This window comes from Corvus brachyrhynchos, unplaced genomic scaffold, assembly GCF_000691975.1.
Source record: "Corvus brachyrhynchos isolate BGI_N302 unplaced genomic scaffold, ASM69197v1 scaffold116, whole genome shotgun sequence".
NCBI classification, from domain to species: Eukaryota; Metazoa; Chordata; class Aves; order Passeriformes; family Corvidae; genus Corvus; species Corvus brachyrhynchos.
This window is the reverse complement of record NW_008240221.1, coordinates 9,796,967-9,813,409: the sequence shown is the minus strand read 5'-3', so window position 1 is coordinate 9,813,409 and position 16,443 is coordinate 9,796,967.

Here is a 16,443-nt window from a genome sequence, read left to right as displayed (position 1 = left end):
GGGCGTCTGGAAGCATCAGCTGCTTGTGGTCCCTAAAGTTCCTCTGGTACTCATTATAAAGGTAGGGAGAATAAGCCTGTGTGTTCCAGGTTATTATATTTGTCTACTCGGTTTTCCTCGCTGTTTTGGCTGCAAAAGAGCACCCATCTTAATGTTCTTGCAGGGTAATAAACAGCTGCTGCATTTCAGCGTTGAGGTGATGGCATTCTGCGGTGGATGATTCATGGCTTGGGTTCTTTTGAGCTGAAAGGTACTGTTTGAATGTAATGTTTTGGTTTCTCTTTTTTTCCTGCATGGGTCTGGACCTGGGCTTTGTATTATATAACGTGATTGAAGATTTAAAACCGGCCACTTGGAGCAGCACCTCTCCCAGTGAGGCTTGCTTTCAGTGGTGGAAAAAGGCTCCAGCCCTTTGAGTCATGGTGTTTGTGCTGTTGTTCTGTGGCACTGAAATCCCCAGGTTAGCTGAATACTACAGAAAAAGATTTTTGAATTTCTTTGTCCCAGGTCTTTTAATGATAACTTTATTTCTACAACTGGTTAAAGTCCAAAGATATTTTTGGTGGGTTTTTTTTCCTCTGGGTCCTGCGTGTTGATCTGAAGTAAGCCTCATAGTTTGATACTTAGTTTGAGTGTGGGATAGAGTAATATGACACCGATTATTGGACAAAAAAATAACTAGTGAGCAATGGGAGAGGGAACGGGGCAAAGTCTTGTTTTAATGTATCAGAAGCAGATTCAGAGAATCATAAAATCACAGAATGGTTTGGGTTGGAAGTAACCTTAAAGATCATCTTGTTCCAACCCCCCTGCCATGGGCAGGGACACCTTTCCCTGGATAAAGTTGCTCAGGGCTCCATCCAACTTGGCCTTGAACAATTCCAGGGATGGGGCATCCACAGCTTCTCTGAGCAACAGTCTTTGCTTATATAGAATCTTTGCTTATACCTATGGGTTGGGAAAAGCCAATATAATAAGGTATCTCTGCCCTCCTTGTCCTCTTGCAACTGCAAGACTGGCAAACCTGAAATGGAGGTAGAAATATTGTTATGTCAGTGTTTCTAAATCTAGAAGTAGCTGCCCAAGAAGGTGAGTTAAGATGTGGCTTCAACTAGAGACAGCCTCTAGAAAGTCTTTGAGGAGATGCTAGAAGAGATGCTTCCCCATGGGAAGAGATATGTCTTGCAATAAGCTGAGAATTAGATAACCAGGTTGTGGGTTCAGAAGGTGAGAAACGGGAGTGGTGTTAAGCTTTATCTCTGAGAAGTGTTTTCTCAGGGCGTCTGTGAGACAGGTGCAAGTGGCCTCCACCTGCAGGGTAACATTGTTGTTCTGGAATGAGCTTGGTCACCTTGGCACAGTTGTAAGCTTGAGCTCTGCTCCCATCCACATGCACCAGGAGCCTGTAAATGCATTCAAAAGGCTCTTGAATTCCCAGGGTAAAATACCATCTAAAGATAGTTCTGGTTGAACTTCATACCATGGCACAAGATAACCTCACTGATGCCACTGGTCTGTCTGTCTTCATATGCACATGTCATGTTTCAGAGGGTTGAGGCCTTACTGTTCTGTGCAGATGGTGCAGGGGAAAATATACCTGTAAGGAACAACTACAGAAAAATCAGCTCAAAGAGGCAATTTCTTCCTATCCCCATGAGCAAGTAGTTGGCTTATGCTCTGGACTGTGAGAGTTTACATTCCTCATCTGTTATTATTAAAATATCATAATTATTATTATTATTATTGTCTGTATAATGTGTGTTTAGAAATTGTCTTTGTGTTTATGCCATTTTTATCTTTAAAACATGCCACACTCAAATGCATGTGAATTCCAAAAAGCAACAGTTGCTATCACTGCATGCCACTAAATCATTAAAGTGGTGGAAAAAGCACAAATAAGCAGACCTGTACCTTGATGGGCTTTTAATTTTTTTTTAAACATGCAATTGGTGTTAATTTCTCAGTGTCTGTAATGTTTGTGTTCACTATAACTGAACAATAGAACTTTGTTTTTGTTCTTTGTGTAAATTAAAAACATCTGTTCCCTTTATACGAAAAGTTGTTTTTTAAAAGAAACTGGTCTGATCTAACTAAATACCAATGCTGTGTCCACAATGAGTTACTATTAATATTTGGGAAAGGCAACCATCCAAAGCAAGTGTAATGTCAAATCACTGGCGGGAGTGCATATTTATTGCTCGAAGTGACAGATAAAAATGCAGAGGTTACAAAAACAAAATTCTTACAGATGACTAATGATGCATATATATGCCCCCAGTGCCCCATCACCACATTTACAATTGGCAGGGTGTTCTCCACTGCCTCCTGCTCCCCAGGATTAATCATCAAGAGACTGGTAGCTTGGCACCCTCCGTGGAGGAGCGACGCTGCTCCCACCTTCCCTCCAGCAGACCCTGCATGGAGTGACCTTTGGGGCATACTGGAATCTGATCCATCTATTTAATTTGTCTGACTTTTCCCCCACCTCTCTCTGGTATTTGACTGCATGGGTTTATTTTCTGCTGAAGGCACACGACTTTTTTCTGTGCAGGTGGAGGAGGTGGACCATGCACTGCATGTTTCTGTAGTGCCTGTGACACCAGCACCGTGGTGGTCTTCAGAGCTGTCTGTTAAGTCCTGGTATGAAGGAGTTGGAATCCCAAGACTGGACTGTCATCTTTCTCATGAGGAGCAGTCCTGCATTTAGCAGGACTGAAGTAGCTATTTAGGAGGTTATTTAAAAAACAAAACAAAACAAAACAAACCACTATTTGTCATGATCTGCAGTAGCAGAACTGGGATCTGAGAGGTTCAGCACTTGCCTGCCCAGGTGACTGTGGAGCCCTGTTACTAATGTATTTGAACATCTCAGAGATGATCAAGTTGTCCTCACAGGCAGGTATCTTCAGAAGGAAATACATCTAATTAACATTTCTTGACGAAGGGCCTGATTCAAGAAAACATCTCTATTGAGTGCAGTAGTTAAGCCCTTGCTTAAATCTCATTTATTTCAGTAAGATTTAAACACAAATAAATCTTTCCCAGACCCTGGGCATGCCAAGCTCAGACCTGTGTCTCCCCTTGCTGCTACCTCTGGTGTCCTGTGCTAAGGATGACATGCCTTTCACTGTCAGGAACCAAGAAAAAAGGTTGATTATATTAAAGAATTAGATATTTTGTTGATATGCTTATTGCAGTCAGTTCCACAACAGGTATTGACCTATTATCAGCATAATTTCCTGGCTACCCCTCAAGGGGACATATATATGTCCTTCCCCTCTCCTCTTCTCCTGTAGAGGAGCCCTGTGCTCCTTTCCTTCTCTTACCCTTTTCCCTGACTACCCCTAATACCTGTACTATTAATCTCCATCTCTTTCTACAGCATCTCTGCTCTCTCTGCCACGCACTGTGGCATCCCCCATCCTGCTCCCCACATGTACCTGCACCAGTGGGCAGCCCTCTCCCATGGAGCTGTCATCAGCCTGTTGGAGGTATTTCACCTCCCTAGACACCCACAGCTGCCTCCAGGATCCAGCTGAGCACAGAACTTGCTGAGTCACATTTTCACCACAAAGCCACTCATGTGCTTCCCCAGACTCACACAGTTATAGGCATAGCCTGGCCAGAGAGGAGCAGACAGATTTCACCCTGAAGCACATTCAGGAATGCTGGCAAGAAGTTGCTTTTATTTCCTATCTCGGGTTACCACAACGTGGGTTAGGACTACAGAAGCTTGAAATCACTGGCAAGCTAATGCTGTGCATCTGTCTAAGATGATGGCCAGCATGGACAACCATGGGCTTCAGCCCATGACCAGTGTGAAGCACTTTGTTCCTTGCTGAGCAGCTGTCATTAACAGTGATCTGTGAGGTTTCTTCCTGATTTCACTCAGTGGCTTGCATGGCTGCTCTCTTCTGTGTGAGTTCTCCACGCTTGCCTATGTGGCTGTGGAGGTAATCTACTGCCTGGCCTCACCGGATAATTCTTCTTGTCATGTTGCTGTCAGGGGGGGTGAATGCTGTTTCCATCAGTTTGATGAGCTGCAGCCCCCCTCATCCCCTTGGGGATGTAAAACCTGTAACATGGGAACAGTACTTGCTGCCAGGGACCCTTGTAAGGGATTAGTAGGGAATCCTACTAATTAGTTGCTGGGTAACTCGAGAGTATCTATAACTCACCGGCTCAGCCTCCCTGTGAGTAGAGGTCTATTTGGGAAGATGATCTATGAGGTCACTGCTTCATATCACTGGTACCTTATGGCTCTTTCTACTGTCAGAAACCGATGAATTAAATTAGTGCTGCACTACAGGAACTGAGTCTTTGTGTTCTGTGGGACCTGTCAGACTTCCCCACCTCTCAGTAGGTGCTCATGGCCCACAGTGAAGGGGAGAGCAAGGTGCAGTGTCCTTTTGTTCTCTTGAGGGAAACAATTTTGATGCCGATGTAGTGCACGATGCTGCTGTCACCTGCAGACATAATATTTTTTTGGTGTGGGGGTGGAACAACAGCCTACCCGTCTGGATGTCTTTGCAGAAGCAGTGTTCAGAGCGGTAGCCCCCCAGCCGCTCCCAAAGCCCTACACGTCGCTGGCCCCGCGGCTTTTAGCGCCGGTTCCCATTAGGTGTCTCCCTTCCCCTCCGCACGGAGAGCGCGGTCCGTGCGGGCGGCAGCGGGGATCGTCCCCCAGCGCCGCTCCGGGACGGCGCACCGGGATCGGGCACCGCAGCCCGCCGCGGTCAGCTTCTGGCTCAGAGCACATGGATGGATGTTGTGCCGGGATGTTTGCCCAGGAAATTTCCTTGGCAAGGGAAGGGAGCTGGATCCTGCCACCGGCACCGCTGTCAGAGCAGTGTGTCCCCCTTTTCCAGCCTCCCAGGGGCTGCACAATGATCCTTGGGGCTCCTATTCCCTGCCTGCTCGGGGCAGACAGCATCCCTGCTCGGGATAGGTGTGTCTGCAGGCAGGGACAAACAGCGCTGAGTGTCACAGAATCACAGAATGATTTGGGTTGGAAGGGATCTTTAAGATCATCCTGTTCCAAGCCCCTGCCATGGGCCAGGACACCTTCCACTAGACCAGGTTGCCCAAAGCCCCATCTAATCTTGAACACCTCCAGGGTTGGGGCATCCACAGCTCCTCTGCACAACCTGTTCCAGTGCCTTACCACCCTCACAATAAAGAATTTCTTCCTAATATCTAATCTAAATCTCTCCTCTTTCAGTTTAAAACCATTCTGTCTTGCCCTATCACTATCTGCCAGTGGAAAAAGTTGCTTTCCCTCTTTTTATAAGTAGTTCAAGTTTCCCCTTTAGGTACTGGAAGGCTACTAGGAGGTCTCTTTCTGTTTGGAGACATTCCTGTTTTCCTTCTCTGCTCCAGGTCTCTTAGCCTGTCTCCACAGGAGAGGTACTCTAGCTCTCTCATCACCTTTGTGGCCCCCTCTGGACCCTCTCTAACACATGCACATCCTTCTTGTGCTGGAGACCCCAGAGCTGGATGCAGCACTGCAGGTGAGGTCTCATGAGACCAGAATCATGGGGCAGAATCCCTTCCCTCAACCTGGAGCCCACAATGCTTTGGATGCAGCCCAGGACATGATTTGCTTTCTGGGCTGCAAGGGCACTCTTGTGTCATGTCCATCTTTTTGTCCAGCAGAAGCCCCACAGACACAGAGCTGTATCTATGTTGTATCCATACAACTTACTTTGTGGCTTCATTCAACACACCTACATGGAGTTTCAGGCTGAACCCAGAGTTCCTGGTGTCAAGAAAGCAGGCCAGTAAGGTGGAGGGAGGCTTAGGAAGGGCTGTTGCCTAGTCACAGGTGCTATGTGCTGTCCCTGTTTGGGATGTTCCCCTGTGTTACCAATGTGTGAAGAAAACACATGCAAAGAAGGATGCATGATAGCAAGCCATGCACAAACGTGCCTGGCCCCCTCCCTGAATCCTAATGTGAAATGATGGCAATGATCCGGAGACTTTATGTGGTGAGAAAAAGGCCCTTTTTGGCAATGGGGTGGCTGGGAGGCTTTTGCCTCTCTTTCTGCAGATGATTTCTGATCCTACCTCTGCTTTAATCAGTTTGGCTCCTGTGTAGCCTGTGTGTCATCCCAGGGAGCTGTCTAAAATTATTCAAGTTTTGTGCATCTTGACACTGGACGTGAATTTCTGCTGATCCAATATTATTTGGTGCTCAAAATACAGCAGGTTGTGAATATACCTGCATGCTGCAGCCTTCACAGAGATCATCCAGTCACTACCATGGCTTGCTCCTCATCTGAAATCACCTTGCAAGGGGATTTTTGCGGCACTAAAAGTTTTATAGCTGATTGCATATTTTATTCTTAATTCACATGCAACACTGAAGTGGCACCACTGGCACACTTGCAGCATACGAGTTTAGGTTATCTTGTCACCATTTTGTAGAAAGAAGGACTTAAGCTTGAGCCTAAAACATTATGCCAAGATTTAGATGCCGGAGAGGAATGTCTTTACAGAAGTATTATTTAAAATTTTATTTTGATTTAAATTTATTTATTAATTCTGGGCATGAGCTCCTCTTGCTGGCAGTGATGTTAGTTCAGCTGTCTCACAAGCAGAGTTTTGCCCCAGATGCAGCTGCGTCTACAATCTTTGGTATAGGCTGACTTATTTAAACAACATGTAGCATCTGGTCTCTGTGGCTTGGGCCACTTACTGAAGGTCACATAGCAGAGACTGGGAAACAGCCCAGCTCTCCTGCCTCTGATCTCTCTGCTCGAATTTTTGCAATGCCTCCTCAACCACAGAGCAACACTAATGTCCACAGGCAAGAGAGGTGATGTAGCCAAACTTGGGAGATGTGGAATAAAAAGGTGGCTGAAAATCTGTCTGGGTTGGAGGAGAGTGGTTAGTGAGCTGGGGTCTGGCTGGTGGTCAGTGCTGAGTGGTGTCTCTCAGCTGTGGTACTGGGATGGATGGTGTCAAACACCTTCACCACTGCCCCAGGTGATGCTGGCAGGCACCTCCATGGATAATGCCAACTGATCGGAGCACTGAGCATGCTGGAGGTTTCACTGCTATCCAGAGAGACATGACAAGCTGGGGAAAGTGGCCTCAGAAAACTCAACAAAAAAGAATGTGAGGTTCTGAACCTGGGATGGAGCAACCCCATGCACCACTGCTGGCTGGGGAGTGACTGAGTGCTGGGAAGAGCTTTGCAACAAAGGACGTAGGTAGGGGTCCTGGTGGACACCAAATGGGACAGAACTCCCCAATGGGCTGCTGTGCCAGCGAGGCTAACGTGCCCTAGGCTGTATTAGCCAAAGCATAGCCAGCAGGCTGAGGGAACTGGTGATTCCTTGAGATAGGAGGAGAGGTCAAGACATCTGGGTCCTCTCAGCATGAGGAGCGTCTACTCACTGTTGTGTCCAGCTGCCTAAAGGAGGGCTGCAGAGAAGATAGAACTGAACTCTTCTCAGATGTTCATAGCAAAAGGACAGAAGGCAATAATCACAATCTGCAGGAAGGGAAATCCTGACTGAATATAAGGAAAAAGCATTCACAATCAGTGGTTAACCACTGGCATGATTGCCCAGAGAGGCTGTGCAGTCTCCATCCTTGAAGATTTTCAAAATATGACTGAACAAAGCCCAGAGCAATCTGAAGTAATTTTGAAGTTCTGAGTACAAGTTTTGACCAGATGACTTCCAGAGGTCTCTTCCAACCTAATTTATTCCATGACTTTACAATAGCTGAATACCTTCAGCATAATTCCTGTTGTATTCCTGGGTGAACCGAATAGAACCTTTTGTCAGTATTGTTTTCACAGGCACACCTTTCATAACCACCACATATATCACAAAAGAGAAAAAATAAGTGCAACACTGAGAGGAAAATTGAAGCAAAGCAATGATCAAAAGCTACACAAAACATCCAGTGTTTCAAAGCTGCTGGTTGCTGCTAGTGTTGGCATGAGAGGAAATATAAAGTGGATTAAATGCAAGGACAAACAATCTGAGGCATTCTGCTAGCAGATTCTCCTGTCATCCTCCTACCTCCCAACATGACAGTGATCCAAGCTGTGCAGAGTCTTGGATGAGCCTCCAAGCGCTGAATCACTTTTACTCCCCTCCCTTCCCTGCAATGATCATGGACATAAAACAGACGTGGCTGAGAGAGACTAGGGCCCAGTTTATAAAAGGAAAGTCACTTTTCAGCACAGCCTACATGAAAAAGGATTGTTTGGTTTTACCACTTAACAAACCCCCCAGTGGCCTGATGAGGAACATACTTCTTAAGCTGAGCGTCCTTCCTCAGGCTAGAGGAAGGTGGGTTTAGCAAGCTCTACTTGCTGCCAAAAGGTAATGGTACCCTTGAGATGCGATCTGTCCCCGTGGCCCCAGTCATATTTTAGAATGAAGGAGATGCAAAGAAGTGACAAACATATCTTTTTACTGCCAGAAAAGTGCATCGATAGTATAATTTCTACATGGCACAAAACCTTTTGTATTTGAAGAATATTAAGGCTCAAAAATGAAACTCCCCTTGATGTAATAGCAATTCAGAGAAATTTTTTGAGGAGTTTGGGAATATCGTCTCTTCTGGTGTGAACCCACATGAAGCCGTAGTAGGTCAGTTCCCTTGGCAAGGGAGAAATCACTATAATGACTGGCCATGTTCCCCCCTGTTCCTTGAATTTGGGCAGCTTCAGGCAATGGCAGGCAGTTGGCAGCTTCCTGGGTAGCAAGAACAGTTTCAAGCAGCAATTACAATCATTTGTCTCTCCTCTCAGTGAAAGCAACTGAACTGCTTCTGCCTCCTGCCTCTCTCTTTTGAAAGCCTTTGGCCTTTGCTTGGGCATCACCATTTTGAAGTCCTGCTCATTACACACATGCCAAGTAATCCCTCTTGAAAAAGCCAGGTCCATTGACTTCAGAAGGACTGCTCGTGTACTTCAACCTCTGTGTGTTTACAAACCAAGGTTTTACCTTGGGTTACCACCACAGAGATTGATGGGAGATCTGCTCAGAGGGTAAAAAAAATAATGGAGTGTATGTCTAGCAGGATTTCATTCCAAGCTTAAATTATATAAACACTCCTATAATAAGCATCTTTGGCAAAATCCATGACCCAGCTGTGCCACTTTTCTTGCAGTACTTCTATTCCTGGATCCATTCTGCCGAGCTGTAGGAAATTTCTGGAAGTGCCTAAGTAAGCATCTCCTCAGGTCGCACTCCCACAGCAGTCAACAGACAGAGGTCAGCTTCTCCAGACATCGTGTCCAGTCTTAGCTCTGCTCTGCAAGTGGAGACGAAGCCTGTCTTTCTTCCAGGACCATACTGGGAATTTACAATGACTGGGCTCCAAACTAGCCTCAGTTAGATCCCTAAAGCTGGGGGAAGGAGAGGATACCCTCAGCTCTTAATATCTAAGAACCACCTGTGAGGTTATTGCTGAAGTCCTTGCACCCAAAACTCCCCCTGACCTTGACCTTGTTGAAGGTGATGGAGCTGGTCCTGCTCCTGCGGCAGCTCCGTGAGTGGGTCCTGTGCCGGAGCCGCGGGTGGCTGCAGCCGTCTGTCCTCTGTGCCCAGAGCTGTGAGATCAGAGTCTGAGCATCCACATGTGCATGGTTCTCCACTACATGTATGAATTATTTGCAGTGGAGAATCATGCATCACACAACAAGTTCAAGAAGAAAAAATCTTGCCCTTCAGGAATTAGTTTCTGGCTGTGGAAAACAACAGATAACATATATGCATGAAAAAACCCATAGAAAATAACCTCAGGAGTTAAATCTGATGAATATAAAATACTACACAAACTATAGAACTATAACTCAGGATATTCACTATGTTCATTAAATCTCTCTCACATAGCATTTTAAAAGACCAACATTTTTTGAAGTAATCTTTCCCCAGCTATTCTGTATTAATGACTATTTACATAATAAGTTATTTTAAAAGATATATGCATAACGTACTTCTTTGAAGATATGCACTGGATAACTTGGAATAAATCCTACCTCATTTAATACAGATTTTCTGAGATGTATAGAAAAATGAGTCTTGAAAAACCTGGAAAGAATTCACATCTGATGAAAAAGAAAATATTATATGTGATTAAATTTTCCAACCAGCTTTAATAAATACACTGATATTTAAACCAGAGCAAAACAGAACAGTGAGGTATGTCAACATTTTTCAAGGCTTCTAATCATTTTTCAGAACATGAATACTGCAAATTTATATCCAATTATCATTACTCCTTTTTCTTCTATTAATGTCTGTAAAGTAATTGAGAAGGTAAAACAGTATTGGAACATGCTATTAAAAGTTACTAGAACACCTAAAGCCTCTGAACTACAAACAAAATAAAACGGGGATCACTCTAATGATCAAGTTATTTAAATTAAACTAAACACAGTAAAAAATGTATTTTTTTAATAGCAGGGAAGTGAAAAGCTAAAAATAACATTTTCTATATGAGATTGAGGTTCATTAATAAGACCTGCATTCTGCCTTTTAAGCCCATATCACATGTAAAGTACTCTAAAATTTCTAGTTCTTAAAATCCCTTTTTTTGTTTCTCTTTCAACATTTGAATGCATCTCCTACATGTAAAATTCAGTCCTTCATTTGGTGAATGCAAGTTTTTAAGATGTAGTACCTGATGTTCTGGAAATATTTCATTATCTAGCTCAGAATGCTCCTTCTAGCCTGCCACTCATACTTTTAAAATTTAAACAGAGATGAAATAAGGCAACTAAAGCAAAACAGAAAAGGAACTGGAACATGAGTCTGTTCAGCTGCAGCACAGCCTGTGAGAGGAGATCTGAACACTAATCTCGTTGTTGATTTACATCAGATTCCTTTAATTTTTGTTACTTTTTGTCTGAGTCTTTACTGAGGCTGTTCAAATCAGTTTGTAAATGTAGATTGAAGGAGCAATTTATACCATTATCTTGACAGGCAGCTCAATCAGGATAATTCATTGAAAATATCTATTTAGAACTCATCATGGAGACAGAGCATTTAATGCTTCCCTTTTTCAAAAAAAGTAAGGATGATTTGCTAAGGAAATGGGGAATGGAAACACTTTTTTTTTTTTTTAATTTTACTTTCTGGAAAACAGATGTACTTAAGCTCTTATTAGCTCCCTTTGCATTGATGTGATAATGCATGATACTTTCCAAGTCATGAAGGAGCCTTCTTAAGGAACCTATGAAAGTTACTTGTAAATTGCGTAATCCAAATTTTAATAAATAAATGTTTACCAAGTTATAGTAAGGGAAACAGTGTCCACAGTAACAGAAATTTCTTATGACTTTAAAACACAGGTCCCTATTCAGCAAATCAATTTAACATGTAGCTAGTAGATGAAAAATTCCCTTAAATTAAATCTATAAGGAACTCTGTTGTTGACATGGAATTCAGACATGTAAACCAAGAATCTTTCCAGCAATTAATAAGTAAGGGGCTCAATTTCCCACGTGCTTCAAATTTAGGATAGGAAGGCAGGTTATCTGAACTGGCTCTTACCTATTGAGGGATAGATTTTTCCTGATGATTTTACTGCTCAGGAGGCCTCATTTTCAATTCTTAGGTGTATCTTCTCATCACTTCGTAACCTCAGGAAGGACCAGCGGGCTCACAGCCTCTGATAGCATGGCAGGATCCCTAAACTTTGTGCAAACTGGACCTTTGCAGGGATGCAGCTTCTGCCAGACTTTGAAGCTGCTCTCTGGTCAGAATCTGAGGGGCTGGCAGTGAGGTGCCAGAAGGATTCTTATGAAAGATGCTAATGAAGAGCAGAAAGCTGCTACAAGGGGCTTCTGTGTATTGGTATGGAAGGGAAACCCTGATTTCTTGGGAAACCTTGCCTGAAAGAACATAATGCTTCTTTATAGAAGTGCCCAAATGTTTTTCAGACAAAAGTCTTACAAAGGAATTAATATGTTGTAATTTCACCGACAAAACAAAGGCACAGATAACTTTTCTTCTTAGTATCACAGAGGCAGCCAGTAGTAGAAAGACTCCTCTCTGGTTCTATATTGCTACTACTGGGACATATTCTCATTGCTTTTTCTTTTCTTGAGGACTTATTAACATATTTCTATCTCATAATAAATAGATATCTTTGCAATTTCCAAATATGCTAGGGAAGAGAATGGGAGCAAAATGTATTGGTTTGAAACTGCTATTTCAGAAAAATACCTTAATTTTTTTGGTTTGAATGTAAAAATAGTGGAAAAAACCTAACAAAAAAGTGAAGGTACATAAAAAAGAATAGATTTTTTATTAGTTATGAGAGCAGGCTTTTTTGTAAATTCATAGACAAATGGATAGATGGAAGAAGCAGAGGGTTTTGGGTGACAAGGGGCTCTTCTTGTGTCCAGTGGTACACCTGACTCCAGTAGGTTTGGCTGGGGTGCCCAAAACGCCTTTTAACTGTAGAAGCCTGACCTATTTTTTGAGGAAATTTTAAGCAGATAAGGGCTGTCTAAGCCTTTTCAATTTAAAGGGCTGCTATTCAGAACAGAATGAAAATGGTAGGTTTTCCAAATGGCCAGACACAGTGACAAAATTGCACAGCAGCACTGGAGAATAAATACATGAGTTTCAGGCTGATAAGCATCAGGGGACGAACTGAGTATGAAGATTATTTATATTTGTTTTTCTTTGGCTATTATGAACTTTGATGATTTTCATCCTAATTTAATAGCACAATAAATCAATTTTATGAACATCTTGCATTTTAATTGCTTCCTTGTTAAAATGTGAGCTAATTGTCCTTGGTCTTGGAATAAACCTTCAGGGAAAATAAATACTGTTCTGAACAACCCGAGTCTCTTAAGTTCAACAAAGCTGCATGAAAGTGCAAATGTCAGAACAGCCTGCTGTCGTGTTCCTCACTGGAAAAGATAAAATCGGAGCGCACTGCTGTGTGTTTGTCGTTGCTGCTGGGTAAAGGTCTGTGGCTGAGGGAATTCCAGAGCTCAGTCTTGTCTCTGACCCCCTTGGCCTTTTCTCACTGTACCAATGGCTAACGATGAAATCCCACTGGCCTGGGCTGGCCTGGACACCTACACTGGATATGGCAGTGCTACCCTCACACAGACTTTCTGTAGGGAAACAGCTTTGCTGCTCAAAAACTCATATGCCTGCTCCTTGGGAATGACACCAAAGAATACCTTATAAATGAAGTATGCTTCCCATTAGGGATTACAGCATCATTTGATCAAAGTCCACTGGAAATAGCTCTTGGCAGCACAGACATTCTCTGTAACTCTTCACTTGCTCGAGTCTGATTGGCAAAGTTGGGAAAAGCAATGCTGACTTGAAGGCTAGAGGAGACAAGGACATGACAGGGGTTCTATTGTTGTTTTTGTCGTCTTTCTCCTTGGTTAAGGAATGGCTGTGTGAAATTTGTTTTATGGATGCAAAGAAAACATTGGCAATGGGTTTATTCTTCTGTGGAGCTGATCATGCCCTACACACTGGCTCAACTTGTAAAAGTAATGCAATACAGGCATTGCTTAAAATTAAACAATTTTTTGGCAACTCTGGTGAAATATATTGTCATCGGCTGTAGAGCACCGGCACACTTGATAGAGTTAAAGAATGTTTGGAAGACTTCAAGCTCTCTCTGGTTTGAGTTTAATGAAATCTGGGCAATCAAAATGTCTACCTGGCAGCTCACAAGAGACACTTCATGTTCATTATTTTGTAGTTAAACTATCTATCTGCCCTGATGTGCAAGGATACAATTTGTATACATTTTTAAATCATCTATTTCCATTGTAAATCACCCATAAATTAGATACAGACATTTAGGCACCTTGGAGGGGTTTTTTGATCTCTATTTTAGTATTAAGGATACATGTTGCAGAGTTTTGTACATTGGTTCCTCTCTTGAGAAGATCAGTGCTTGCAGCTGGGAGAGAAATACACCCCTCCACTGCCTCTTCTTCCCATTCTATGGGCTATAAATCATAACCTTTAAAAAGATGAAATACTGGTGCAGTGCTGTTTTTTATGGCTTTTGTTTGAAGACTGCAGAGCATCTGACAAATGTAAATTGATCCTGACAAAACTTCAGTGAGTTATTATAGAGCTAAACCTGTCCTTCATAGAGATGGCAAAACATAAGTGATATGATTTATAAAAACCTCCATACCCCAAATACACTGTGAGCATAGTCCTACTTAAATATGCTTCAGTCAGTTTTCCTATTGCACATAAATCTACAATCCCTTTAAGATAAAAGGCAGACATGGATGAAGAGAGCAGGTCCCTTTCTTTTCTGCCATGTTGTGTCTCAGTGTTTGCACGTCAATGCAAGAAAGTTAAGGACTAGTTCACTGTGTTCCTTGGACTTTGTCTCGATCCTGGGTGATGTTAGTCAGACCGTTTGGACACAGAGAAGAGCACACATTTGTTTTCCCCATCAATAGAGAAGATAAAGTCCTGCTCCCAGCTTACTCCCCGTACTTGAAAATTGTCCCATTGTTAGTGTACATGCAATTCTATTAAAAAAAATCAAAAAACCCTGTAAAAATGGGGTTTGTACAGAGCAAGAGAGACTGGAGGATAGAAGGGCATTTCTGCTAAAGTCGGTCCTAGATTCCTCTGAGCAGTCTTTAGTCCTCTCTCACCCCTTTTCTCTCCAGACACACATGTTCCAGTTCATTTTACTTTTATTTCCTTTTTGTGAGTGTAATGTGCAGATTACGCAGCTGTCTTTTTGGTTATTAAATGGGTTTTTATAGTTTAAATATATCTCATGTCTGTGTATATAATGGCCCCAACATGTTTATGACAGGTTATGTCATTGGTTCCCTTGTTAGTGAAACTAACAAAGCTTCTCCATTAGCTTAAGAGGCCTGGGAATTTTGTGCATCCTGTTCTTGTTGCTCCATGTCAGTGCTGGGCGGATTGCCATTATACCTCGGTGCATGGTTTACTGGTTAAGAACATGTGAGTGTGTCTCCCTCTAATGTGTGGCTCCAACAACAACCTGCTCATTCCCCAAAGCCAGCAAAGGCAATCTTGCCAATTCTTGAGGTTTTATTGTGAGTCCCTTGACATTTGGTGTGTGCCTTAAAAAACACAGCTCCTGGAGTTAAGATGACTGCATAGAACCTCAGCTTTCATTTGAAAAATAGCATAAAATAACACATTCTGAGCCTTCCTGTTGTGGAAGTGTTTGGAAGTAGGCCCCAGTGGTAAAAAAAAACCAACCCTAGACAGCAACTGCAATCAACCCCAAATGTGTTATTAAAATCATATCTTGTGGTGTGATTTTTAGCTAAAGACAAGTTCATGAGTATGGGAACCTGTCTGCAACTTTTGGATGGCTCAAGCTGGCAATGCTAGAGATGCTGTTCCTGTTCAAGTGCTGGGCTTTTGTACCTTTGATGCTAAAATTCCCATGCTTTTTCCCAATGACAAATATAGTGCCGATCTGTGTGCTGCTCAGGATTTGACTCATCTGAAGCCAGAAGCCGGGGGCCAGCCTTTGGAACTGAAAGTCAGGTATGTTGCACTTAGTCAAGGACAACTCTGCTTTAGTTCACCCTCCTGGAAGAAAGATCAGACCTGTGCAGGTGCTAAGCAAATTCCTCCCTGGTTACATCTGCGTGGTTCAGAGAGCCCTCAGCCCCTTTGGTCTCGGCTCCAGAAGCCACACAGTCATGCTAATACTGCAGTGCTCTCTGGATAATATATCCTGCTTTCCAGGGTGGTGTTTCATTTGGGTACCCTGCTACACTAGCACAGAGATACAACTTCCAGACAGGAGCAGCTTGGAATTTGGGGTGAATGCATTGGTCACTGTAAAGAGAGTGTTCACACCACTGTAAAGAGAGTTAGGTTAACAGTGCTTGGGGAACCACTTAATGGTCAACTGCCAAAAGAGGTCCTGTACCACCAAAGCTGAAGGCTGTGCTTTCCAGCACCTGTGCCCACAAATGTTTGACAACTATTGTGTTCATGCATGTGTGAAAATGGAGCATCCCAAGCTGGATTGGCATTTTATATGTTGGCCTTTTAAATATCTGCCCATGCAGGTATCTAAAAGCACCCTCTTCCTTGGACTGGACATTCTAAACATCACAATCATTTCATCAGAAATTGGCTTGTAGCAACTTCAGCACTGGCTTGATGATGCGCACTGCTTGAGATATTGATACTCTTCATCTTGCTGCCTTTTCTCATCCATTTCCTCCTTGGGTTGAGCCAACACCTGTGGTCCCATATGGGCAAATCTGGCAGGTGCACAGGATGGATAACAAGCTCTGGAATATATTTTTCCAAGTGTGTCATCTGGCTTATAGGAGAACTCTGGCTTAGCTGTACTGCCAGTACTGGAATGACTCTGGAGCTGTCTCCCAGTCAAATGGTTGTAGAGCTGGCTGGCTTGCTTTGTTTTCCTGGACAGTGTATTGTCTTCCTTTAAAAA